The following is a 25,424-nucleotide window of genomic DNA, read 5'->3' as shown; positions in this document are numbered from 1 at the left end:
TGTTGACATAGCTCATTAAACAATATTAAAAGTCACATTTGTTAATATCACTCCAGTCTCACCAGAAAAGTCTTCAGGTATTAGGAAGTGTCAAATTCATAGTGGTAGATGTGTTTCCAAATTCTTATTTTTTTTTTCTTAAAAGCTAGAATTTCATCACTGACAACAAATACTGCCACTTGTTTTCCTCAAAGTGATAAGCTCACTGTATATTTTTGGGAAAATGTCTGCCAGATATCCAAATCTGAATAACCACAGTTTTTCTATCAGTTGTTCTTTCAGTAAAAATGTTTCATGAAAAAAGTGGCTAGTTCAGACTACAATTTAGACACAAAGTGCTTTTCTCGGAGACAAGTGTCATACAGTATGCAGCAGAAGTGCTTTATGTGTACAGCCCATTTTGCCAAACAGAATATTAAAAAGAAATGTAATCTAGGGTTGAGAGTTAGGAATTATTACTGCTTGTATCAAGGGTATTCTTAAGTAGCACTGGCATGTCTCTTTTAACTACAAATAATCTAGTGGTAAAGAATACAATGATTACTACTACAACTTGGTGGCACTTCCTTGATTTATGTTAAAGTGTGAGGACTTTGACAAAACCACCATTGTTTCTGCACCATCAGTGCAAATGTTAACATAGTGAAAGAAGCAAAAGTCTTAGTATTACTATAAAAAAAAAACAATTGATCCTACTGGCTTCCTCTAAGGGCCCTGAGGATCCCTCTGGTCCCCAGGTCCATGAACACCACTTTGAGAACTATTGAGAGATAGGCTTCCACAGCTTGGGGATGGTGGAGGCAGATAAGAGAGCAAGTTTGGAAAGAAAAGGACTCATCAGCTACCCCAAAGGCTGACATTCAGGATGAAAAGCAGAGATCTCCCATAGTTCAGGAAGCAGTCCACACAACTGTAAAGCACAAAAAAATCTTTAGAACCTTACTGTTGGTCCCATCCTACCCTCAAAACATTTGAAGCCAGAGGTAAGCTGAATCTAACTAAAGCTGCAACAAAGTCTAGATGGAGCTTAATTATCAGATTGTCTCAACCTCTTCTTCCTCTGCACCCCTCCCACACATTAGCAACCTGAGAAAAAGATGAGCATATCTTTTTTGGGGGGAGTGGTTTGTAAATATTATTTACTTAAGTCTGTGGTTTTACCTAAAATGTCCAGCAAATGATTAATAATTACAGAAGGAGAATGAGAGATGATACAGATGTTAGACTTAGCAGACATGGACTTCAAAATAACTATAATAAAAATGTAAAAGTCTAACATAAAAGGTGGGTAACACATATATACAGATAGAGGATTTCAACAGAAAGATGAAATCTATAAAAAAAAAAAAGAACAAAACAAGAATCCTAGAAATGAAAAAATATAAAATCAGAAATGAGGAGTACATTCAAAATGCTTAGCAGCAGACTGGACACAGCAGAGTAGAGTATATAACATACACAAAATTGGAATCCCAGAAACTGAGGAGAGAGAATGGGGCAGAAGAAATATTTAAAGAGATAAGGGCCGAGAATTTCCAAAGATGATGAAAGACATTAATCCACAGACCTAAGTAGCTCAGGAAATCCTAAGCAGAATAAATACAAAGAAATTCATACCCAGGTAGATCATATTAGAATGCTGAAACTGAAAAAAAAAAAAAAAAAAAAAGAAAGAAAGTCTTAAAAGCAGCCAGGGTGGTGGGGTGCTTGGTGGTAGTGGGAACATTACATATAATGGGACAACAATGCAAATGATTAGCTGACTTATCATTAAAAAACAACAGCTAGGAAACAATGGTTAGCTATCTTTAAAGTACTAATAAGGAAACAAAAATTTAAAAAACTGCCAACCTTGTCTTAAACACTTATACACCACTCAACCAACTCAATCTACTTGACCATTATTGAAAACCACACTCAGCAACTTCAGAATACACATTCTTTTCAAGTGCACGTGACACATGCACCAAGATAGTCTAAACTACTGAGCCATAGAATAAGTCTCAATAAAAATCGTAAGACCAAAATCACATAGAGTATAATCTAACCAGAATGGTATTAAGTTAAAAATTAGTAACAGTAAGATATCTAGAAAATCCCCAAATATTTGGAAATTAATACAACACAATTTAAATAATCTATGGATCAAAGGAAGAGAAATTAGAAAATGTATCAAACTGAATGGTAATGAAAACGCAATCAAACAAAATTGAAGATGCAGTTAAAAGAGTCTTTAGACAAAAATGTATAGTAGTAAATGTCTGTATTAGAAAAGAAGAAAGGTATAAAATCAACGTTCTAAGCTTCCACTTTAAGAAACTAGAAAAATAAAAGCAAGTTAAACACAAAGTAGAAGAATAAAAAAATAATAAGAGCAGAAATCAATCAAGAAATTAAACAAGGAGGCCATTAGAATGAGGTGCCTCTAATGCCTTGGCAGTCTATGTAAACAAACCCAAACTCAAACCAGAGTCAATGCATTCACATCTGAGAAAATGAAATTTAAGTACAAACAATCACAAACAACCAACAAGACTTTTCCAAATAAGGCAACCACTTACGCGATAGCCGAATAATTCCCTTGCTTTGCTCAAGTCTGCTTTATATATATATAAAAAAAAAGTCTTCCCCTTATTCTTCCCTGTGGAGTGCTCCGAACCATTTTCAGTTTGGCACTTCCCAATTAAAATCAATGTTCACTCAAATGAACTCTGAAAATTTAATGTACTTCAGTTTACCTTTTTAACAACAATGAAATAGAAAATGGGTAAATAGAGAATACCAACAAAGTCAAAAGTTGGCTATATGAAAAAAATTTAGAAGTTGATAAATTCCAAGCAAGCTGATCACAGGGAAAAAAAGACATAAATTATTAATATCATGAATGGAGGGGAACGTCATACAGAGAATATATGTATCAAAACATAAGGAGATATTGTGAAAAACTCTGGTCAAATATTTAACAACTTAGATGAACTGAAGAAATTCTTGGAAATACAACTTATAGAAAGTGACAGGATAAGAGAAAATCTAAATATATAAATTTAACTTGTAATCAAAAACCTTCCTAACAAGGAAAACTTTTAAGCCCAGATGTTTTCAATGAATTCTATCAAACATTTAAAGAAGAAGTAATTTCAATCTTTCACCAAATATTTCAGAAAACAGAATGGAAAACTACCCAACTCATTTTACAATGTTAACCATATCTGTGATAGTAAAAACTTGACAAAGACATTACAAGTGGGCAGAGTATAGCTCAGTGGTAGAGTATGTGCTTAGCATGCATGAGGTCCCGAATTCAATCCCCAGGACCTCTATTAAAAAATAAAGACATTATGGGAAATTTACAGACCAACATGCCTGATGAACACACACACAAAAAGCTTTGACAAAATATTAGCAAATATAATCATCTATTTCCTATAAAAATATATATCTCCTTTAGATAATATATCATGACCAAGTGGTATTTACCACAGGAATGATTTAATGTTGAAAAAAGAAAATCAATCATGTAATTCACCACATTGTGAGAATAAAGAGGAAAAATCATATGAGAGTATTATTAGATATCAAAATACACTGGACATTAAAAAATGCATTGGACAAAATTAATTTATGACAGAAACTCTCAGTAAACTAGAAACAGAAAAGGATTATCTATGAAAAATCTATGGCTAACATGATACTCATTGGTGAAACACTGAACTCTTTCCCCCTAAGATCAGGAATAAAGGAAAGATGTTTTCCTCTCACTACTTCTATACAAAATTAGTATTGTTAAGACGTAGCCAGTATAATAAGAAAAAAAAAACCTGCCATTATTCACAGCCATGTGAAAGTCCTATGCATTTTATTAAAACATTGGTAGAACTAATACATAAATGTGGCAAAGTTGCAGGAATCGAGCTCCGTAAGCAATTACATTTTTATATGCGATACACAATTGAAATTTCAATTTAATTGAAAATGAAATTTTAAAAAGCAATACAACTTACAATATCGCAAAAATACACCAAATATCTAGGAATAAATATAGTGGAAAATGTGTGAGATTTCTGCATTGAATTTACAGAACATTAATGAGAAACATTAGACAAAACCTAAATAAATATAGAGATACACCATATCTTGACGAATTGGAAGATCTGTCTTAAAATTTCCTATCTTTTATTCATTAAAGCATATTTTCCTTTACATCCTTGTTCATAGTTATAATGGCCACTTTTAAATACTTGTCTGTTAATTCCATCACCTGAGCTGCCTTAGGATTGGTCTCCATTGACTATCTTTTATTCTAAGAATGGGCCATATTTTCCTGTTTTTTTTCCAAGATGTTGAATAATTTCATATTATATGCTGGATACTGTGAAATGATGTATATATATGGGATAGTATTATATTGCTCCAGAGAGAAAGTGTGTGCATGTTTCAAGCAGGCAAACTGGCTGAATTCAAACTTCAGTTCTTTCTTCCCTTCAGTGGGCCATGGCTCAGATTTATGTTCAGTTCTTCTAGCTTCAACTATATAGTTTGGAGTATGCCCTGCATATACATTATCCAGAGATCAGCCCAAGATTTGGGCAAAATTTATACGTAGGAGTTAGGTTCCCCCTTTCTGGTCGCCTCATTTCCAGGGTTCTCCTCTTACTCTCTAGCAAGTGTGCTTGCTCTGAACTGCATCCTCCAGTGTGTCAAGACAGTTAGACTCTGAATTCCTATGTAAGCTCTAAATGCTCCATGCGGTGCAAACTGTGGCCGGCCCTCAGGTTAAAAGGCAGTATAAATAAACAAAAAACAAACAGAAACTTCACCCCTTGCAGTTCCCTTCTTTTAAAAATATTGGTTCTTTTCCAGTATCTGCCAGCTTTTGTTTACTCTCCAGTACCTTCAGGTATTATTTTGTATTTTATCCATCGGGTTGATCAGATAAAAACCTGGTTGGGCACAACCAGAACTAGAAACCACCCCCAATTGATTACAGGTTCACTGCAATTACAATCAAGTTCCCAGCAGGCTTTGTTGTAGTTGTTGAAGAAACTGACACTTATTTTAAAATTTATGTGGAAAAGTCAAAGAATCTGCAACACTCAGAATAATCTTGAAAAGGGAGACTTACAGCTCATGATTTCAAGGCTCACATAAAACAATCCAATCAAGATAGTGCAGTATAAGCATAATAGTAAACAAACAGATGAATGAAACAGAATAAAGAATCCAGAATTAGACCAATAAACATACGGTCAATTGATTTTTGACCAAGGTGCCAAGTGCACTCAAAAGGGAAAAGAAAGTCTTTTAACAAGTGGTGCTGGAACAACTGGATATTCATATGGAAAAAAGTAAACCTCGACCTCTATTTCACTTCATACACAAAAATAAATTTGAGTTGGATCATAGACCCCTAAATTTAAAAGCTAGTACCATAAAGCTGCTAGAAGAAAATATGAGGATGTCTTTGTAAGCTTGTCATAGGCAAAGATTTCTAACACAGGACACAAAAGCTCTAATCATCAATTTTAAAAGTTGATAAATTAAACTATTAAAATTAAACATTTCTGCTTATCAAAAGACATCACTAAGAAAATGAAAAGGTGAGCTGAAGGAAAATGTTTGCAATACATATATGTGACAAAGGATTCCTAGTGATAATACAAAGAAATCCTATCATTGACAGTTGACTTCAACAATGCAATAACAAGTAAATAAAGTATGTATTAAATATTTGAATAGTTTACAAAAACAAATGTATGAATGGCCAATAAGCATGTTCTCAATATCAGTAGTCATCGGGATGATGAAAATACCATTTTATATGCACTAAAATGACTAAAATCAAACAGATAACAATATCAAATGTTAGTGACATGTGGAGCAACCAGAATTCTCCTACATTGCTGATGGGGGTATAAAATGACACAACAGTTTCAGAAAACTATTTGTCAATCTCTTGTAAATTTAAACATACACTTGTATGGCTGACAACCAATGTATTCACCCCCCAAATATGAAAACATATGGCTACCAAAAAAGTTATGTAAGAATTTTTATTGAATAGTAAAAAATTGGAACTAATTCTAATGTCCATCAATAGAAAAATGGATAAACAAAACAACAAGGACCTACTGTATAGCACAGGGAACTGTATTCAGTATCTTGGAATAACCTATAATGGAAAAGAATCTGAAAAAGAATATACCTATGTGTGTATATACACATATCACTGAATCATTTTCCTGTATAACTGAAATTAATACAACATTGTAAATCAACTATACTTATATAAAAAATATATATTACTAAAAATGGATAAACAAGTTGTATAAATAGTCATATAATGGAATATTAAACAATAAAAAGGATTGAACTACTGATAAAAACAACAACATAGATGAATCTCAAAAACACTATGCTGATACACAATGAAGAAAAGAGCCTCTTTAGCAAGTGGTGCTCGGAAAACTGGACAGCTGCATGTAAATCAATGAAGTTAGAACACTCCCTCACTCCATACACAAAAATAAACCCCTCAAAATGGCTTAAAGACTTAAACATAAGACTAGACACTATAAACCTCCTAGAAGAAAACATAGGCAAAACATTCTCTGACATAAGTCTTAGCAGTGTTCTCCTAGCCCAGTCTACCCAGGCAATAGAAATAAAAGCAAAAATAAATAATGAGACCTAATTAAACTTATAAGCTTAATGAAAAGAAAACCTACAGAATGGAAGAAAATATTTGGAAACAAGTCAGGGATGGCAGGACTCTGAAACAGGTGGCACTTCCAGAGAGGTTCAAAGCCATGGATGAACAGCGCTGGACAGAGCCTCAAGGGGAGCTAGCCTACATGATAATGACAGTGAGGAAAAGCACATTAGTCCCTGAAGGATCATGTAAGCTGGCAGGAAGGTCTGAAGAAGTGAGAGATATGCAAGCAGAGTGACAATGATGACGGTAAATGAACCCTTTGGTTAAAAGGCAGAAAGAATTGTTGGCTCTGAAAAACAGAGCCTGAAGATATATCATGAAATTAAAAGTTATATGTAGTTAGAAAAGCGTCAAGAGGTCAGTGATAGTTAAGTTTAGCATTAAAATTGCACAGTTAGGCTCCAAGAAAAAAACATCTGCTTATCAAAGGCTTCCAGTGGGTGATCAAGAACTTCTTTCATTAGTGAAAGAATAAAAGTCAAAATGCATGTAGATATCATTTCAAAAATAATGCCGAAACCGTCTAGTAATAAATCCTAAGGCTTGCTATTAGTAACTGCTGACTGGGAACAGCAATAGCTACCCAAATAAAATTTGTCCTTCAAATTATTTAACTAGAATGAATTAGACAGACCTGCCAAGAGATTTTAATGCTGATGGTGACAGGTACCTTTATACTTAGAGAATTTTTGCGTTGAAAAATTATTTTTAAATTATCTCTAAAATTTCAAGTGCTAACGATTAAAATTTAATTTTTTACCTTTGAGTTTGCTCCTTGGGATAAGACTATATACACTTTTATCTTCTGTTTTGAATCTGTGGCATTAGATTGAGATAGTTCTTTTGCAGGAAGAGTTGAAGTACAACAGAAGTAGTATTAGAGGAACAGAAAAGCTCAGACATTATCTGGAAAAACTATGTGAACTTCTGATGACCTATATACTGGCTCAAAAGCATAGAACTATATGAAATTATGAATGCAAGCTGATCTTCCTGCTTGAGAATGGGGTGAAAGGGCTTAAAAACCTTTAACCATTTTGTTTATTTGAGAGGATGAAAGGGTCTTGGGAAAGGATTAAAGAAATAATCCAAGAAAGAAGGCAAGAAGAAATAAAAGGCTTGGATGCTGGAAAGGAATCAAAACCAATGTAAGAGCTGGGTTAGTGGGAGGATTCTGGAGGAAGAGAAGAGACCCCGTGACCCCAGAGCGGCACCACAGGTTCTGAACTGGACAACCCGCAGAACAGGAGGCAGGCAGCACAGCATAGCGACCAAGGAGCTGGGCTCTTGAACGAGACAGCTGGGTTCAAATCCTGGCTCTACCACTTAAAGCAACATACTTAACCTCTCTAGGCCTTGGTTTCCTCAGCTGTGAAGTGGGAGTAAAACTCAGTTCCACCTCTCACAGGGCTGCTTCAAGAATTAAATGTAATAATAAGTGTAAAGCATCGAGCACACTGTCTGGGACACATAGTAAGTGCTCAGTAAATGTGAGCTATTATTTACCTTCTTCCTGTGGAAAGTAAATCCAAACCAGTATGAAAACAAACTATAAGGGCGCTAAAGAACAGGTGTGAGCAATTTTATTACTTCTCAGAAAGAAGAGAAGCAAAGAAGTCTTTTTAATCCCTTCACCAAGTACTGTGTGCCTGTGGGGTGACCTGGGTGATAAATGTGGGAGCCAATCCAGTGGAGCTGACAAAAGGACTCAGGATTCCCTCATGTGTGTGAATGGAGGAGCCAGCCTCCCACCCCGACCAGTCAGCTGCTGCAGGAGGCCCCCATGTGAGGACACTTCCTGGTGATGGAGGCCTGCTGCTCCCAACCAAGCCCGCAGGAGAAGGCTCTAACCACAGGCAGGGTGCTGGCCCCCGGGGGGAAGTGGGTGCCTGCTAACAATGCTGCTTACCAGGGAGGGGCAGCTGTCGGGTGGAGGTGTGAGCACTGAGGAATGATGGAGATTAGCATCCTCCTACTTCCCCACCCCCACTTCTGTGAATAAAAAGCCTTGGTTATCAGCAGTGGCTGCACTGCCTTTCCCCTTTCCAAAATGAAACAAAAAAATTTTTTTAAGGAGCAAAAGCAATATACTTTCAAAAGCCATAAACCTGAAAAATAAGAAAACAAAGACAAAAACCAAAAATCATCTCTCTGCACTCCAACAACCAAAGATGGCTACTATAGACATTTTGTCGACATATTAAGTCACATACTTCCTCTGCGTATATCCCTCACACAAACAGAGTGATTCTGTACTATCTGCTTTATAATCTGCTGTCTTCATCTGGCAATACGTTGTGAGACTTCCCACAAGATAGTATTGGTTTTGGCAGTTCTTATTCAACTGTTAACTTCTGTTACACTTAAAGTCAATTTAAACCCTTAAGCCCTCTTCACTTGAGTTCCTGAAACCATGTGAAGAGCTTTATGCTTTTTCTTATTAAATTCCATGAATAAGATTCATCATTCTAGCATGTTTAAACCATTGTGAATTCTGGTTGTCTTCCAAGGTTATTCAGCATCCCACCCTACTTCATGTCATCTGAAAATAGGTTTAGTATATCTGCTAGATATGTAAGTACCTAGTATATAGTAGGTACCTAAATAAATACGAATAGATAAATGAATTCACTACTTAAAACTGGTGAACTAGTGAGCCAATCACAGAGCCTTATTGTTTGGGTACAGTTGCTTATTAAGTCACCAAATATTACTAATGATAGTATCTCATTCACATTTCTCTTTCATGTTTATAAGATTTCATTACGCCTTGTTGAAACCCAGTTATGGTAATTCTTTTTTAGTCCCCTGATCATCTCTTTCTAAAGTAATTCCACCATGAAGGGAAATGAGGTTAGTCTAGCATGACTTATTTTTTTCATGAATCAATGCTGGTGATTCCCTTTTCCTTCTCTAAGGACAGCCAAATCATTGGTTTGCTAATCTGTTAGATTTTGGCCTGAAACTGACATCTCAATTACCAGTTTATATATTCAGCATCTAATTTATTTCTCTCTCTTCCCTTCTGTTCCCAGTGTATGAGCTCCTTCATTGCACATGAAATCATACACTGAATCATAATCACAGGACTAGAACTATAAATCACACAAATTAGTAATCATAAGACCTGGTCCTCTTTGACATAGTAATTCAATTATTAAGTAGAGAAAATAAGATTGATTCAACAGCTTGACTCTTGTGAGTTTTTTTCCTTGAGGAATAAAGGGTTTGGACAAGGCAGAGATGTGCCTGGAAAACTAAGAACCCAAATAAGAATTCTTGGTATCAGTTGGCACCCCCAAAATAAATCTATCACCTACTGTTTACTACACATTTTAATAGAAAAGCCAAAAGTGGAAGCAGGACAACACATTAAAATAAGGTGACTCAAAATCAATCAGAAAAAAAAAAAAGCAAGAATCCAAAGAGATTAAGAACATGACCAGGATCCAAGTAAGATACGAATTACAAACAACTGAGAGGGGAGGTTTCTGATCATTCATTCAATAAGCAGAGATACAGAAAAGAAAAAGAAGCAGTAGTGATGACTGAAAGATGTCTAGGGGAGATATTCTGGCTAACTTTAACTTTGGTTTTATTAATACTGTGTGACGATGACACACATTTGGGAAGAACGCACTGAGGTATCCAGTCAAAAAGCTAAGAGCTGATACGCCTGCTCTTTAAAAGTACAGTGAGATCCTAGCCAGCTGGACTTGACAATGGATTCAGAATGTGAACCAGACTTCTGCTGTCTCCACGCTCGTACCATTCCATGATTGATGGAATGGTCCCCAGGAGGAGGAAATTAGGACAAACTTGGATTTCTCAGTACATCTGGCAGAGAATCTGGGGGCAAGCTTTATGGAACACAGAGCTGGATATAAAACCAAACCTTTCAAAAGGTTAAGTTCACAGCACTGTTCTAGAAGACAACTTAGGATTCCGGGAGTCAGCCAGTTATGTAGATGGAGACTCCTTGGTCCTTTATCTATTAGCAGTCTGGATCTCCAAAGGCAGATTGATCCTTAGCCTTATTAATGAGAAATGTCTTTGATCCAGCTCTTTACTTTGGCATCACCAACATACCACATGAAGCCTGAAAAATGTAGCTGTGAACTAAAAAAGAAGTGAGCAAAGGGTGACCTTTAAGAACGCCAAAAGAGAACTCCCTGACACCAGTTCATTCAACAATGAAGACCGAATCCAGCTCAGCGGGAATGCTATCAAATAAAGGGAGAAGTCTGATGCCTTTGTGACAACAACGCAGGTACACACGAGCACAGCTGGCTCTTGTAAAACTGGACCAACCATCACCTAGCTTTCACAGCCTGCAAAGACAAGCCAGGAAACATTTTCAAAGTGAAAGTTAATGTGCAGACTGTCTAAGGCAGCTGATGTGCCAGTTTCCAAGAAGTTCTATATTGAATTGTAGCTGGGTTCAAACCTAGTGCACACAAACAGCTTGCAAAGTGTCACAAATTCAGAATTCCTGCCTCATCACATCAGTTAGGCTCCCTTCGTTTCTCCTATTTTCCCCAGGAAGCAAAACAGCAAGCAACTTGGAACAGTCAAGTCTACAGCTTTTCTGGCTTCAGTAACCTGTCTATGTCCCCTTTCTCAATTGGCCAAGGGAGATGGGAGACAACTCCAAAACTCCACCTTCCTTCCCTCTTTTTTTTTTTTCAACATTCTCCACTTGTCCTTTTTCTTTTCTTTACAAATCATGCTCTTTTTATAAAACGGGGAAAATACTGGGGAAATCACACAAAGGAGATTTTCTGTTTAAGTCACAGGGCAAAGTGAGGGAAGTAAAATGTATACAAATAGTCAAGCCTTTTTCCTACTGCAGTGTGTGTGTGTGTGTGTGCGCACGTGCGCGTGTGTATACCATGTATGAGCCCGTTCCCAAGCTACCTTCAACTATAATCTATGGAAACAACCCTTCATCACACTAGGATTTAGTCTCTTATTCATCAAGTCCATGGCAAGACTACAATGGCACATGCTTCTGTTGCATCAAGACAAGTCTACTGAGATTTGTTGTCCTTAAGATTCACTAGAGGGGTTCAGTTCAAGGTCACAGCTGGCATGAAATGCAGGCACCTACCTCTGATAAGACCAGACCATTGAAACCTACCCTGGTCCTCACCTGCTTGCACTGAGTACTGATTCATTACAGCCCTGGGAGAGGCAGCATAGCACAGGACAGCGGTTCTCAAAGCATGGTCCCTGGGCCGACAGCACAGCATCACTTGGGAACTTGTTAAAAGTGAAAATAACTGAGTCTTACCTCAGACCTACTTAATCCAGAAACTCTGAGACTGGGCCCAGCAACCTCTATTCTAACAAGCCCTTCAAGGGATTCTGATGTACCCCACTAAGAATCACTGGCAGTTTGGTTAAGAGCATGGATTCTGCAACCACTTGTTTGGGTGTGAATCCTGACTGCCATCCACCAACGTGCCGTTGTGGGCAAGTCACTTTGTTTCTCTGTGCTTAGTCTCTTCATCTGTAAAATGGGGATGATAACAGTGGTTGTGAGCATGAAATTGGTTCATACAGGTAAAGCTTTGAGAATAGCTGCTGACACATAGTAAAAATTCAATTCAATGAGTTAAGGCACATAAAGCACATAAAGCCTGGCATATCACAAACACTGCATGTTACCATCAGCTCCTACTATTCCTTATATGTGATCTTATCTTTGAGATTCAATGGGATGTATCCCAGATTTCTCACAAATCAATCAGGAGTCCTTATTCCTATATGGTAAACTGCATTCTCTTGGTATGGACAAGCCTATCAGTTGTAGTATGAAAATGACAAACACAGGAAGACAGAATTTGTATTTTAGGCATGAATCAAACAAAACTCTTTTTACCTTGAGAGCTCAAATTCCAGACATTACACTTGCTGATGAAGAAACATATGATTCATTTCTCTGTCTATGGCCAGATTCCCCACATACTGAGTCCATAAATGGCCTGGAGGCTAAAAGGGACATCATTCATTACCTCTTCTTCTTCTTCTTTATATCCTTTGCATGATACCATGGTTCCTTCCCTTCTACATTTGATCTTAGCCAAAAGTCCAACAAGCAACGATTCTCTTCTAAAATACCACGGCTGATGAACACATTTGTTAAACAATAGCTAAAAGGACAAATCACATTTATAAGATGTGTTGACCAGCACCTGTATGATCAGGCCATTGTAAGAAACCAAAAAAAAAAAAATCTACAATTTCCATCCCCTAGAGTCATGATACTTCCCTTGTGTGGAATTACCCACCATTAAAAAACAGCCATCTAATCTGCCTGACATGCTGGTTCTAATCTGTGTAAGAAATTAAGTTATATGCAGAAGAGTCAGCATAGAAAGCAAGCAGAAATTTAATCCAAATTGTAAATGCAAGCCATATACTTACAGTTAACTTCTTCAGTCTATTGATGTTTTCTGCCACACACAAAGCATGACATTAGTGTCTGGTAAAAGTGAAAAATTGTACAGATTCATAGACTGTGGTAAAGATATTTGTACTGCTCAACTATAATGTTCCTGCCACTACATCTTTCTTCACTTTTGTTCATAGAAATTGTGCTTCTCATATTCCACCAATGACAGTTTATTTTCAGAAATATTTCCACCTCTCCTTTGCACATCACCACCACTAGTAAATAGGTCTACACTAGCCTGGGACGCCACTGTGAAAAGACTGGATACTGATTTTCCTCACCCCACAAATCGTGCAGCAGCAGCTGTATGTCCACAGGCCAAAAAACGAACCTCAAACTAAACCTCAGACATCATACAAGAACTAATTCAAACTGGGTCATTCACAACACTTAAATGTAAGATGTAAAACTCTAAAATCACCCCACGGATGATTCTTAAAAATGTCTGAAAAAAAGACATGTTTCCATATGGGCTGCAGGCAGTGTAAGGGCACTGAGGAAGACAAGAGCAGGTGCCAGGTGGTGTGCTAAATGTTCTCCGCGCTTCGACTCCCTGGAACCCTTGCCACTCCCACGAGGAAGAGACCAAGGACGCCTCGGATTACAGACAAGACGAGTGAGGCGTGGAGGGCCCAGCAGCTGCTCAGCTCTCGGCAGACTCGTAGCCCCCACTGCCCTGCGGGGCCGCCCGTCCTACTGCTACCACTGCCCACCTCCGAGACGGTGAATAGCTCACGTGGAAACTAACATTTCTTTCTTAGTCATGATGGACTTAAAAGTTCTGACCAAAGTTCAGATCAAGATGGAAGTGAAAAGCCAGTGGAATAGGGAACTGCATTCACTCCCTCACCCCTTTCCATTTGCCCTCTGTAGATAAATGGCATGTCCATGGGGCAGGTGCCTGTCTTTGACCACCTGAGGTCAGAAGGTCAGGGAGTGTGCTTCAGCAGCAAACAGTCTTACAGCTCAGCTGCACAGAGGCAGGAATGGACCCCCGAGAGAAGCCAAGGGCCTCCAGATGAGCACACAGACTTTCACACGGACACCCGGGACAAATTCAGACTCCTTGGAAGCCTTTCAAGTCATGGGATTATTACTGATGGAAGGAGAAGGCCTGTCTGCCACCTGGGGGTTCTCCTCATCTCTGGACAGCAAGGGGAGAGGATATTAGCACTCAAACCCAGTCAGCTATTGGTCAAGCAGGCTGCTTCTGGCCCAATATTAGAGCCTAACATAGGGAGAGAAACTCAGGCACAGTGGGAGGCGTTTCAGCAAGCAGGTGTTCCCTTACTGTTCTACCACTTGTCTCCACTTTCTGTCTTTTTGCCACAATGGCAAGAGGGACACAGACGTTGCCCATGTGCCAGGACTTCAAAGCGAACGCCACCTCTGAACAGCTGACTCGGGCGCTGTCCAGGTATGGAAGGGTTAAGGCGTGTCCTGTGTTGCTGGCTCTCTGTGATTATCACTCTGAAAAGCCGCCCGGTTTACAGGAAGAGTGTGAGAATGCCGCAGCTTTCCCGGCCAACATTTGGTTCTCATTACCGTGAATAATCTCTCTCCTCCCTCTTTCCCCAGCCCCCAGCCTTCTACTTTTTCCACATTTTATATTAAAAGTACATCAAATGCTTTTCTTCCTCTTTAATATTTTCCTTAAGCTTCCTTCACTCAACTTGCTGGGTTCTGTGACTATTCTGGTTATTCATTACTTAGGGAGGGAAAAAGGTAAGTCTCCTTGGATGAAATCGGTCAAAAACAAAAGCAGGAGAAGAAAGCACTTCAGCAGCGTGCAGGCAGAGAGGCTGACTTGCAGGGATTCACTCTAGTCTTAACTGATACGAAGGAAGGAGCGAAAGAGCCCACTGAGAACACTTTGACCTTCTGCTTCACAGCCTCATCTCTTCGTTACATTCTTGCTTCAAAAGAAAGCATCTCTAAAATAATGTATCTGAAGATAGGTCTATTCCTAATTTCATTATCAGTAAAAACAGAGAATTTATAGGAAAGGGCTAAGTGATAGTCCAGAGGAATAGAAAGATCACCGGTATGCAGTGTTGGCAAGTGTGGAGAAAGGGCACTCCAGATTGGTGGGGGGATTAGTGCAGCCCTTCTAGGATCCTTTTAGAGGCCAACCTGACAGTATCTATACAGTTTCAAAGTGTACATATCATTTGATCCAACAGGTTCCACTTATGGGAGTGTGTCGTACAGAAATACCCACACATGTGCACAAACATATATGTACAAGGCATTCACTGCAGATGCCTAAATTGGATACAATTTAGCACTCTTTAATAGGAGAATGGCAAAATAAATTACGGTACATTTCATCCTTTGGAAAACTACATAGTGGTTAAAAATATTTAGATAAGCTTATGTAAACAAACTGGAAAAACATGGTGACATTAGGAAGGAAAAAAAGTCACAGAAAAACACATGGAAAAATACACAAATCAATCTTTTAATTGCAGCTACCTCTGAGGAGGAGGGGACTTTATCTTCTCATAATCTGTGTGTATTTCTATTAGACGACTTTATGATGTGGCTACATGTGGATACTACTTGTACAGTTAATTTTCATAAAGTATGAACATAAACACTTCAGTCTATAGATAATAGTTTTATATATATATAACTACATATGCACAGACACACATCCTCCACCCCACCCGCCTGATGCAGCCCCGTGTAAACTGTCTTAAACTGGAAGAAATTTGAAACTTAGAAAATTTCTTAACTTCACGTACTAAGTCAGACAAAATGAAGAAATAAGAAAGAAGAAATAACGACTCTAAGAGGCCCAAAAGTTCCCAAGAGCATAGCTGTGATAATGAAAACAGTGAACACTGATCAAATTGTACTATGTGTTCACTGCAGGGATGGGAGGAAGGGAAGAGTATGTGAGTGTGTGTGCGTGTGTATGGTTGGGATGGGGGCAAGAGGAGATGGTATAAGAATGATAAACTTCCATCTTCTGATAGAATTTAATAAATACTATATAACATAAAAGCCCCCAAACGGCAGATAAACATATGATTTAGAAATATAATAGTAAATAACTGAAGAAACAGCTGAAAAAGTTGAAAGCAGTTATCTCTGGAGTGTGGAAATTAAGGTTTGGTAGCAGTGGGAAGAGAAAGAGCAAGGGATTTCCATTTTCATCATGAACTTCATAGAATTACTTAAATTTTAAAACTGTACCCGAATTATTGCAGGAGCCAGCCTCCAAGATGGCCCCCAGTGAGTCCCACCTCCTGGTATTCATATCCTGTGTGACCCCTTCCACAATGAATAGAGCTGGTGTGTGTAAACAATAGGATGTTACAAAAATGATGGTGTGTTTGAAAGACCTAAACATAAGAGCTAAAACTGTAAAAATCTTAGACAAAAATACAGGGCAAAAGCTTCACGACGTTGGATTTGGCAATGATTTCTTGGATATGATGCCAAAGGCACAGGCAACAAAAGAAAACACTTAAAAATTGTACTTCATCAAAATTTAAAACTTTTGTGCATAAATAGAAACTGCCAATAGAGTAAGAAGGCCTATTACAGAATGGGAGAAAATATTTGTAAATCATACATCTGGTAATCTGAATATATCCAAAATATATAGAGAACTCCCAAGACTCAACAAGAGAAAAACCAAACTTGATTTAAAAATGGGCAAAGGCAATGTTGAGCTGTTAATAATAAGGAATTTGTTGGGGGAAATAAGGGAAAGGACATTATGATACAATTCATGTCTTTGAAAAGATTTTTCTCCTGTGTAGAGAGTGGATTTTAGGGGGTCAAGGAGCATTCAGGGAGTCTGATTGGGAGGTTATTTTAGAGATCTAAGCAAGAGATGGTAGTGGCCAGGTTTAGGATGAAGGCAATGGGAAATAAAGGGACATGAACAGATTTGAGAAATATTTAGAAACTTGATGTTTGATTAGGTGTAGGGGTAGGACTGCCAAATAAAATACAAGGTGCCCAGTTAAATTTCAATAACTGGGAAATACTGATACAAAAATTATTACTTACCTGAAATTAAATTTTAGTTGGGGGTCCTGTATTTTTAATTGCTAAATCTGGTAACCCTACATCGTAGGTTAAAAAAAAAGAGAGAGAGAATTCTGACATCTAGGTTTTTGGCACCAGCACCAGGTAGGTGATGTCTGTCCTTACTGAGACTAGGAACACTGAGGGGAAAACAGATTTTTCTAGGAGGAGGGGAACATCACACATTCAATCTGAATTGTAACCATACAGTCAGTAGACTAAGACTAATAGAATCACTCAGGGAGTGTTTGTACAGTGAAAAGAATGTACAAGATGACATAGGATCATCAGTAATTGAAAGATGCTCAGAGAAAAAAAGCCAGTGTAGGAGACTGGGAAGGGGCTCTAAGACTGTAGTATGAGATGGGTGGATGGATGGATGGATGGATGGATAGATAGATAGATAGACAGACAGACAGACATTCAGGTCCTTTGCCTGAATAGGCATTTTTCTAAAAAAGATAAACAAATGGCCAAGAAACATATGAAAAGATGCTCAACATCACTAATCATTAGGGAAATGCAAATCAAAACCACAATGAGATACCACCTCACATCCAGTAGGATTGCTACTATTAATAAAAGGTGTTGGCAAAGATGTGGAGAAATTAAAACCCTTGTGCACTGCTGGTGAGAATGTTAAATGATGCAGTTTCTGTAAAAAACAGTCTAGAAGTTCCTCAAAATATTAAAAATAGAATTTCCTTTCTACTCCAAGAAAACACCCAGTGGTGGATGACACTGGTGGCGTGGGAGGAGACCACAGCAGCTTCCATGGAGGTATGGGCAGCAGCTTCCGGGATGGGGCTGCAGCTGTGCTCGGGGCGGGGGCAGCAGGGGTGGGGCAAGGCCACGGAGCTCACTGAGGTGAGGCTGAGGACAAGAAGTGACTCCCTGTTACCTTGCCAGGCTGCTTGACCATGGACATGAAGATCAAGCATCTGGAGGAAATATCTCTCTTCTACTCATCCAGCAGGGAGTCTGAGGTCATGGACTTTTCCCTGGGGATGACCCTAAAGGGCAAGCTTGAAGATTACACCTGTGCAAAAGCAGACCAGGTTCAAGGCATTTGTTCACTAAGGACTACAAGGGCCATGTCAACTTGGATGAGTGCTCCAAGGAGGCAGCCACTGCCATCCGTGGAGCCATCACCCTGGCCAACCTCTCCACAGTGAGGCTACTAGGGGAACATGCCCCACACAGTCCTGAGTAAGGTGACCAGATGCTGTGGCTCTGTGCTGGTGTGCCTCATCTCCACCCCAGAGACACTGGCGTTGCCTGGGCCCTTGTGCCCAAGAAGTTGCAGCTGGTGGCCGGTATCAATGACTACTCTACCTTATCTGGGGACTGCACTGCCATTCTGTGCAATGTCTCCAAGGCCACCTTTGATGCCATCTCCAACATCTATCGCCATCTTATCTTGACCTCTAGAAAGAGACCATGTTCACCAAGTCTCCCTATGATAAATTCACTGACCATGTAGTAAAGAGGCACATAAGTCTCTGTAAAGAAGACCCTGGGCTCCAGATATGGTCACCATGTAGTGTATTTATGCAAGAAAAATAAAGTGAATTAATTAAGCTTAGGAAAAAAATAGAATTATTATATGATTCAATGATTCCACTCTTGCGTATATACCCAAAAGAACTGAAAGCAGGGACATGAACAACTATTTGTACACCCATGTTAATAGCAGCATCATTCACAAGAGCCAAAAGGTAGAAGAAACCCAAGGGTCCATCAACAGATGAATGATAAACAAAATGTGGTATATACATTTTGGGGAGAGGGTATATAGCTCAGTGGTAGAGTGCATGCTTAGCATGAGTGAGGTCCTGGGTTCAATCCCCAGGACCTCTGTTAAAAAAATAAATAAATAAAAATAAATAAATCTAATTATGTCCCTACCCCCCCCAAAAAAAACAACAACAAAAATTTTTATGTGGTACATATATACAATGGAACATCATTCTGCCTTAAAAAGGAAGGAAATTCTGACACATTACAACATAGATGAATCTTGAGGCCATCATGCTAAATAAAATAAGCCAGTCAAAAGGACAAACACTGTGTAAGTCTACTTATATGAAGTACCTAGAGCAGTCAAATTTAAAAAGACAGAAAGTGGAGTGGTAATTGCCAGGGGCTGAGAGAGAGAGAATGGGGAATTATTTTTTAATGGGTACAGGGTATCAGTTTTGCAAGATGAAAAGAGTTCTGGAAGAGGATGGTGGTGATGGTTGCGCCATAATGTGATATACTTACTGCTACTGAGCTGTACACTTAAAAATAGCTAAAATGGTCAATTTTACTTTATGTGTATTTTTCCACAATTAAGAAAAAAAATTTTTTTTTTAAAATGACTGTGTTTGACTTCTGAGCTAGGTCACAAAAGACACGTGGCTGTTGTCTTTCTCTTAAGTCATTCTGGGGGAAGCCAGCTGCCATGTCATGAGGATACACAGGCAGTCTGTGGAGAGGTCCAACTGTTGAAGAACTGAGGCCTCTGCCAACAGCCAGCATGAACTCATCATCCATGTGAGACTGAGCATCATGGAAGTGATCCTCCTGCCCCAGGCAAGCCTTCAGATGACTGAAGCCCTCTTGGCCAACATCCTCTTCACCACCTCACGAAAGAGCCTGGGCCAGAACCACCCAGTTAATTGCTCCTCAATTCCTGACCCACAGAAACAGAGATAAGAAATGTTTACTGTTTTCAGCTACTAAATTTTGAGATAATTTAATAAGCAGCAATAGATTACTTAGGCAACTAGTTAGATATATTTTAAAAGAAGAGAAATTAGTTTTAATGCATTATCATATCAGAGTGGTCTGCATGAGTCAGGGTACATTATCATAATGGTGCACTGCTGGACTGCAATGCATTTTTTCATTAAAGCCTTAAGAAAGAGATTCTCAACTATTCTGTACTGAGAAAACTTCAGGTGTGTGTAAAGTGTGATCAGTAAACACTGCGACATATTTTAATGCAGTGTTGCCGCTCTATTCGTCAGATGAATGCTGAGCTGGCTGGAGCTTGGAGCACGGGGAGGGACAGGTAGATCTGCAATACCTAAGAGGTGAAATGTAACACCAAGCTGGTGCCCAGTACAGACTGTGTGTTCGTTGGACTGTGAGGAAACGTTTCCTTGTGAGTATATTAGTCCTCTAGTCAGGGCCGTAGATCAATCACACCACTCACACAGTCACACGGTCCTGAAGGATGACCAGGTGAGGACGAAACCTGCGGCAGGTTGACGGACACTGAGGGACACTGCTCTACTTTAATACTAACTTCACTGGGTGCAATTCATCCAGCTGAGTTTTGTTTTGAGTCTTTTAATTTCTTCAAGTGTGTGGAGCAAAGTTCTAGTATGTGGAAGTGTGTTGCCAAGGCAGAAAGGGGGACAGTGCTGCTGTCGCAGGTTTCTGACCAGCTCAGTGTTCGGGTTTGTTCCAGAGGAAGCCAATGCTCAGGCCCTAAAGATGGAAGCACGTTGAGTTGTGACTGGTTAAAGGAGAAAGTCCTGACCTGACCACCTACATTTCTGTGGTGTCAAAGACAGGCATTAGTAAAAGAGCTGCCCAGGTGGGAGTCTGCTCTGTGATTACGAACCAGATATTTAATTCAGCATACGTTAAATGGGTAGATGCTACGTGTCACATGCCACATTAAGGGGCAGGAGTACAAAGATGCACAATCTTGACATCTAAGGAGGTGGTGGAGGAAAGACAAGAAAATCTAATTAGAGCACAAGGTAAACACCCTAGCCTCAGGCTAGCAGGCCGCGTCTGTGTGGGATGGCAGCAGGAGGTGCACAGAGTAGGGGTCAAAGCTGGGCTGGATCCAGAATGAAAAAAAGAGTTTGCAGATGTGAATGGGGGAGAGAAAGACAGTGGGAACGTTAGGTATAAAGACCCAGACATGTTGAAAAACCAAAAACCAAAAAAACTCCCCTGACTTCTGAAGCTGACATTAATAAAAAGGGCAGATAATGAGATAAAATCCCCCAAACACAGCGTATCTAGCACTTGACCTTCCCATCTGATCCTCGACCCTCTCCTACGTCATGCCGTACTCCCAAAACCTGCACTCGAGCCGTGCTCTGCCATCCTCCTTGCCGTTACACAAGGGTCTGCTATTCTCACTTACTTAAAAAACAATAATCCGTCCTCTGCGAAGTCTACCCTGTCTTCCTCTAACAGAGCTTATTCCTTGAGGCATGTTTTCTGTCCTGTGACTGTTCCTCACAAGGACTATTTCTTACCCACTGGACCAACCATTGAAGGCAGTGAGCTCATCATTCTGGTCTTTGTCCACTCAGAGCCTGGCAACACTGCAGTCATGCAATGTTTGCTGAATGAATAAATGAACATACCTCTCTCTGGGGTAGCCCTCCATTCCACCTAAAGAAGGGAAACTAGAGCAAATAACCCTTGGAGGAGTTAGAGGGATCAAAAGGAAAATTCATCAGGCAGAAAACTAAAAGGCCTGCATTCTAGTCCTTACTTTATCACCAGGTAGGCCTCAGAATTTGCACAAATCACTTAACTTCCCTGGGTCTCAATTTTTTACTGTAAAACAGGGTACAGATAGACGATGTGGACATGTTTACGTAATTCCCATTTACTGAGCACTTACTCTGGGGCAGGCACTGTAAAAGTGCCTTCTTATGTCATTTACTTTTCATTTGCTTCTTTGAACATCCCTAAAAATTAGGCATTTTATCCTCATTTAGAGATAAGAACAGTAGGTTCAAAGAACATGTCCTAAGCAACACAGCTAGTAAGTGGCTGGAAAAGGGGGCGATCCAGATTGGCCTGCCTCTGTAGAACACCTGCTCTCCCAACACGAGGGTATGACATTTAAACATGAGCGCTTAGATATTTTAAAATAAAAGAATCTGGACTTTCTGAAGCCATATGACAGTACTGAAAAACGGCAGTGCTTATTTGTCTACTTTCCTCAGAGAAGGAGATGCCTTCAGGTGGGGACTGGGGGACAGGTCTGAGGAGATGCACCAAACATCAGTCCTCAAAGGGGGAATATCCTTTCCAGATAAAAGGTCCAAGCCTAGAGGAGACGAAATGCAGGATGAGATGAAACGGAAAGGGAAGACTGAAGGGATAGTCCAGCAGAGAAGGAAGGGCAGGGAGAGGAACAGGAAGGGCCCCGAGCCGTGCTGAGGATGAAAGTGTGGGGCTGGGAGGAGGGAGGAGGATGACGGGGCCCAGTGTGGTGGACGGGCAGAGGTGGGTGGTGGTGCTGAGGAGAGGATGCCCATGGGGAGGGCAATTCCAGCCAAAACCAGGAATGGGATGAGATGACCTTGCTCTAAGAACTAAGGGGGTTAAAAGAGAGAGCTCAGCCTGGGCCTGAGGGGAGAAAAGGCAGGCGAAGTAGTAAGAAAAACAATGACCCCACAGGTCTGAAAGGAAGAACCTGCAGACTGAAAGTGAGGTGATGACAGAGAGGGCCTGGAATGCACCATTTCATGCTTTAAACCTGTGCCAAGCTGAGTGATATGGGGCTAAACTTGTGATTTACCTCAACTCTGGGAGAGATGCCTGTGTATCATCAGCAGCATAAACAAACATTACAATTTTATAGTGATAATAAGTATTATTAATACTGAAAAGACCTAATTGTGTGCAGTACTTTGCAGTTTACAAAGCAGGTTTGTGTAGATAATCTCACTGAACTCTCATGACAATCCAAGCATCCTCACTTTCCAAGTGGCTAAATTAGGCTTAAGTTCGCTCAAATGATTTACCTCCAGTCAGTAAGTTCCAGGTGGACCTGGGATTGGCACCTAGGTCTTCCTGTTCCCAGCCTGGGGATCTTTCTGCAGGAATAAAATATAACCTGTGCCTCATGTTACAGCTCATGAGAGCAAGAACAAAGGCATCGAAGATAATTACACAAGGGAGTATATACTATATTCCGAAAGAGTGTAGTTGAGAGAAAGAAGCAAATTTGGGGGCAGCTAGAAAGGTGTGAGATGACTCTGTGCTGGACAGGAGAAAGGGATTCCTTAAGCAAGGAAGCAGAGAAAGGTAAGAGTGAGGAGGGGTACTCTACCTATCCAGTCCTTCCCCCCAGCAGCACAGCAGCTACAAATGGAATCATTTAAAAAACATTTATGGTTGGCATCTTGCTAAATGCTGAGGATCCAATGGTGAACAAGATCTATATTCAAGGAGTTTACTTCAAGACCAGAAGTACCAGGGTTGCTTATGGATTGTGGGGGTGGGGTGTCAACTGTTCTTTCGAAAAAGAGAGATGTTCTATTCTCAGAGTGATGCCCCAATCCATTAGAGAAACGTAGGAGCTCCAGGTTTTCAAAACTTACTATTTTCCCCAAATAGAAGAGGACTCTGTTTGCCTCTCCTTTGGCAGGTGATCAGAAAAGGTCAGAGCTGAGAAAGGAAAAGGGAGCATTAAAGTGGCTATTTCACAGGAGAGTCAGAATAAAAAGAAAAAGCAAGAGGGTTGTATTTAGCACCTTACTCTACAATTTTATATTTACCTTCCCTACATCCAAGCTCCATTGTGTATACTATGCACATATAGTAAAGAAAAAATGTGATATGGGAACACAGTGAGAGAGTCTGCAAAGTGCTGAAACAGCATACCTGGCAGCTGCTAAAACAAAACTTCAAAGATTTGGCTTCTTTGAAAAGCCATCAGGCAGGACCCCACCCACTCCCCCTGCTAGCCACAGCTTCCCTGGGAGCTAGTACACGTAACCACTTCCGCATGTTTGGCTCTGTTCCCCAGGGCGACAGCAGCGCTATAAGCCAAGTCAGGACTGCCAGCCAAGCAGGTGGGGGCTGGGGGCTGGGTAAGTGCAGGGAAGCAAGACCTCTCCCTAATATCTAGCCAAGGGCATATCCCCGAAAAAAAAATAATAATGCTGAGATCTGCTTAAAAAGCTGCTTCCTCTCAGCCAGCCCAGCTCTGATTGGTCAGACACTAGTAATTCAGAAGCTCTGAGCTTTTGAGATTCCCAAGTCACAGGAATATGCCCCTCCCAGCACCACAAATTAGTTCAAGAACAGCATCTGTGCTAAATCTCTAGATCTAAACAAAAGAGGCTTGACATCTACAAAGAGCCTAAGCGAATAATCAAGAATATGCCTTTCTTTGTACATTTTTCCCCCACTGACGAAGTTTGGGTCTTTATCACATCTTCTGGGTCAGCCGTCTAGTCCTGTGCTGCCCAGTATGGTAGCTATGAGCCACATGTGGCTTTTGACCATTTGAAATGTGGCTAGTATGACTGACGAACAGAATTTTTCATTTTATTTGATTTTAACAAATTTAATTTTTAAAATCCACATGTGGCTTTTGGCTACCATACTGGACAGCACTGATTAAGCCACTTATTCACCAAACATTTACTGAGCACTTTGTACAGAGAAGCATGAGGATATAAAGATGTATAAGACTCAGTCTCTGCCCTTAAAAAGCTTACAATCTACTATGGGAGGCAAGACAAGGATACACACAACCATAATATAAGGAGGACAGGTATGCGTCATAGTCCAGAAGTAAATAGATACTAGAACCTGGAGTTAGGGAGATGGTGGCCTGACATTACGCATTCCCCATACTATCCACCCAGGTAGCAGATACCAATACAGTCACCCTCGGTATCCATGTGGGATTGGTTCCAGGACCCCCGTGGATACTAAAATCTGAGGATGCTCAAGTCTTACATAAAATGGTAGTACTTGCATATAACCTACACACATATTACTGTATACTTTAAATGATCTCTAGATTACTTATTATACCTAATCCAATGTAAATGCTATATAAGTAGTTGCTAGACTATAGCAAATTCAAGTTTTGCTTTTTTGAACTTAATGAATTTTTTAAAAAATATTTTCAATCGATGGATACAGAACCTGTGGATAGAGAGGCAGTTATAAGTCTATCAAAAACAAGGACAGTGAGGAGAGAGGAACTACTGTAAAGAACACCAAAAAGCTGAAACATCACACATATTCAGTGAACACAGTAAGGTATTAGCCGACCAATGTGAAAACACTGAAGTAAAGAAATAGCTATTACATACTGGGCGGTCAGAGATGGCAGTGCCCTTTCACTCTCAAGAACTTTCTAGGAATAGCTCTCAAGACTGCTGCGGGTTAGGTGAGGTGGGGAGAAGGATGGCAAATGGAAGGGCCCCTGCCTTTTCCTCT

The 25,424-nt window shown here is 39.8% G+C and overlaps 1 protein-coding gene and 1 pseudogene across 10 annotated transcripts in view; one reads left to right on the top strand and one right to left on the bottom strand.

Moving 5' to 3' along the window:
* TTLL5 (tubulin tyrosine ligase like 5) overlaps positions 1–25,424 on the bottom strand; it is a 255,265-nt gene that overhangs the window by 85,701 nt on the left and 144,140 nt on the right. The gene's annotated exons all lie outside the window — the stretch shown is intronic.
* Positions 18,062–18,779, top strand: LOC116280838 (small ribosomal subunit protein uS5 pseudogene; annotated as a pseudogene).

The sequence above is a fragment of the Vicugna pacos genome, chromosome 6 (assembly GCF_048564905.1).
Source record: "Vicugna pacos chromosome 6, VicPac4, whole genome shotgun sequence".
Classification (NCBI taxonomy): domain Eukaryota; kingdom Metazoa; phylum Chordata; class Mammalia; order Artiodactyla; family Camelidae; genus Vicugna; species Vicugna pacos.
This window is presented reverse-complemented; position numbering and strand designations above follow the sequence as displayed.